This window comes from Sapajus apella, unplaced genomic scaffold, assembly GCF_009761245.1.
Source record: "Sapajus apella isolate SASKATOON/1434 unplaced genomic scaffold, GSC_monkey_1.0 scaffold52, whole genome shotgun sequence".
Classification (NCBI taxonomy): Eukaryota; Metazoa; Chordata; class Mammalia; order Primates; family Cebidae; genus Sapajus; species Sapajus apella.
Window position 1 is genome coordinate 6990638 of NW_022436992.1, and position 3600 is coordinate 6994237.

Below are 3600 nucleotides of genomic sequence, written 5' to 3' on the forward strand. Positions count from 1 at the left end.
TAAAAATCTATTTAGTGTTTATCTTTATATGTTGTATTAAGGTGTGTTTTTTGTTTAATTAGATTAAATTTTATTTTTCTCTGTAATTAACATATTTTTGTAACTATGATGCATTAAGATTTTATGAATTTTGCTTTTAACATTATTATATTTTAAATCCTAATATATATGTGTTCTTCAATAGGCTTTTTCTCTATTGACACATATGACTTGTTCATTTATCAATACCTCTGTTATGCTAATATCTTTATAGAAAATCTCTATTTTTCTGCAAAGTTAGCTCTTGTGAACATTGATTAATCCATACATATTTTAGCGAATGCTATTACATTTCGAAAACAATCCAACTAAATTTTTTATTTGTATTGTCTAGATTCATAGATTGAATTGTACCAATTTTACATGTTAAAAATATTTTCATGATGTCCAATAATACTTCTTAATTTATTCAGATCACTTTTTCTGTTGTTCATCATATTTTAACATTTTTTTTTTGCACAGAAGTCTTTTATTTCTTAGGTTGAATTTTTCCTGAGCACCTTTTTATTTGTGGCAATTTGAATAGTATCTTATTTTTGCTACATTGTCTACTCGCTTTAGTACAAAATGATTTCTCTAAGTACATCCTGTTCACCAATTTTTGAATTTGAAAAAAGAAGTGGCATTTGCTTGTATGAAAATCTGTATTATACTCTTTGGTTTCCAGTTGTGCATCTAAAGAGCTTGAAAATCACCAATTTATCCTAACACATAAAAATTTGAAAACAGAGTGTTCTGCCTGCTTCCGGACGAGCAAGAAGACTTGTGCTCCGGTTCTCAGACTTCCCCAGCAGCATGGCCCCCAAACGCCAGTCTCCACTCCCGACTCAAAAGAAGAAACCAAGACCACCTCCTGCTCAGGGACTGGAGGAGACATCGGCCTCTGCAGGCTTGCCGAAGAAGGGAGAAAAAGAACAGCAAGAAGCAATTGAACACATTGATGAAGTACAAAATGAAATAGACAGACTTAATGAACAAGCCAGTGAGGAGATTTTGAAAGTAGAACAGAAATATAACAAACTCCGCCAACCATTTTTTCAGAAGAGGTCAGAATTGATCTCCAAAATCCCAAATTTTTGGGTAACAACATTTGTCAACCATCCACAAGTGTCTACCCTGCTTGGGGAGGAGGACGAAGAGGCACTGCATTATTTGACCAGAGTTGAAGTGACAGAATTTGAAGATATTAAATCAGGTTACAGAATATATTTTTATTTTGATGAAAATCCTTACTTTGAAAACAAAGTTCTCTCCAAAGAATTTCATCTGAATGAGAGTGGTGATCCATCTTCAAAGTCCACTGAAATTGAATGGAAATCTGGAAAGGGTTTGACGAAACGTTCAAGTCAAACGCAGAATAAAGCCAGCAGGAAGAGGCAGCATGAGGAACCAGAGAGCTTCTTTACCTGGTTTACTGACCATTCTGATGCAGGTGCTGATGAATTAGGAGAGGTCATCAAAGATAATATTTGGCCAAACCCATTACAATACTACTTGGTTCCTGATATGGATGATGAAGAAGGAGAAGGAGAAGAAGATGATGATGAAGAGGAGGAAGGATTAGAAGATATCGATGAAGAAGGGGATGAGGATGAAGGCGAAGAAGATGAAGATGGTGATGAAGGGGAGGAAGGAGAGGAGGATGAAGGCAAAGATGACTAATAGAACACTGATGGATTCCAACCTTCCTTTTTTTAAATTTTCTCCAGTCCCTGGGAGCAAGTTGCAGTCTTTTTTTTTTTTTTTTTCCCTTCCCTCTTGTGCTCAGTCACCCTGTTTTTGAGGTCTCTTTTCTCTATATCATGGTTCTCAACTTATTTTGGGGGAAATATCTTGAACAGGATGCAATGGGAAAAGAGTCTCTACCCCTTTCTGTTTGAAATTCATTTTATCCTTTCCTGTCTTAACAAAAACTGTATGGAATCACCACCACCGAGCTCTGTGGGAAAAAAGAGAAACCTGCTCCCTTCGCTCTGCTGGAAGCTGGAAGATGCTAGGCCCCTGTGTAGCCATGCATAGAATTCTAGCTTTTTCCTTCCTTTCTCTGTATATTGGGCTCAGAGAATACACTGTGTCTCTATGTGAAATGGACAGTTAGCATTTACCAACATGTATCTGTCTACTTTCTCTTGTTTAAAAAAAGAAAAAAAACTTAAAAAAATGGGATTATAGAAGGTCAGCAAAGGGTGGGTTTGAGATGTTTGGGTAGGGTAAGTGGGCATTTTGACAACATGGCTTCTCCTTTGGCATGTTTAATTGTGACATTTGACAGACATCCTTGCAGTTTAAGATGACACTTTTAAAATAAATTCTCTCCTAATGATGACTTGGCCCCTGCCAGTCAATGGGAGAATCAGCAGAACCTGTAGGATCTTATTTGGAATTGATATTCTCTATTGTAATTTTGTTCCTGTTTATTTTTAAATTTTCTTTTTGTTTCACTGGAAAGGAAAGATGGTGCTCAGTTTTAAACTTTAAAAGTGTACAAGTTGCTTTGTTACAATAAAACTAAATGTGTACACACACACACAAAAAAAATTTGAAAACAAAAACAAACAGATCCTTGAAAAACCAATAACCCTTGTTAGACCCATAAAAGATATGAGGTCACAAGTCATGCCACCCTCTCCCAAACTGGAGAAACATGTTAGAGGATACCAAGAATCACAACATACCAGAGCAGAAACCTCCACAAGAACCAGTGACTGAGTCAAAAAACCTTAATTGTAATTGGTGAAAAATTGAAGTTTCAGTTTTCAGCTAGGTGTGGAGTCTTAGTCTTAAAAACTCTGGAAATATCTAGTCATAGGGAGGGGTTCCACACTTTTCTAAGTTTTACCTCCAATTGATCTCATTCTCAAAATAAAAGCTGAAGATGAGTTCTCTCATACTCTCAGCAAGAGGAGAGGAAAATAACCATTATAAAATATGCCTGAGCTCTCTGTTCCTAACAAGGCCTGTCCTCAGGAGAAACTAATCAGAGCTTAATCTTTTGTGGATTTATCAGTCTAACTGAATTGGGGGAAAAGAAGCACCAAACCACCACCAGCTTTTTCATGTGGAAGAGGGGAAATACTCAATTCCATCTCACTTTAGTTATTCTCTTTCACCTAAGAGGGAAGGAAAAAAAAAATAGAAACATTTATGAAGTTCAAAGTCCAGAAGCTTAAATTTACTAAGAGAATAAAACATAGCCATGAAACTCTAGAATGCTTCTACCCCAACATCTAACCAAGATATTATGAAATTGTGATTACAGCAGTTCTTTTTTACCTAAAACATTATGTCAAGGGTGTACTAAACGCCAAAAACAAACAAACAAAAAATCATACATACGGTTTGAAGATACAGAGCTAGAATCAGAACCAGAAATGGCAGAAATGTAAAAATGTGAGGTAGGGAATATAAGACATCTACAATTAATATAGTAAGCCCTCTAATGGATCAAATAGACCATGTAAGGTGATATGAGCAATGCAAGCAGAGAGAAAGCCTAAGAAATAACAAAAAAGAAATGCTAGAGATAAAAAACATTGTAACTCAAAAAAATACCTTTGATGG

At 35.7% G+C, this 3600-nt stretch overlaps 1 pseudogene; it reads left to right on the top strand.

Moving 5' to 3' along the window:
* Nucleotides 1-765: 765 nt before the first annotated feature.
* LOC116526845 lies at nucleotides 766-1984 on the top strand (annotated as a pseudogene).
* The last annotated feature ends 1616 nt before the right edge of the window (nucleotides 1985-3600 follow it).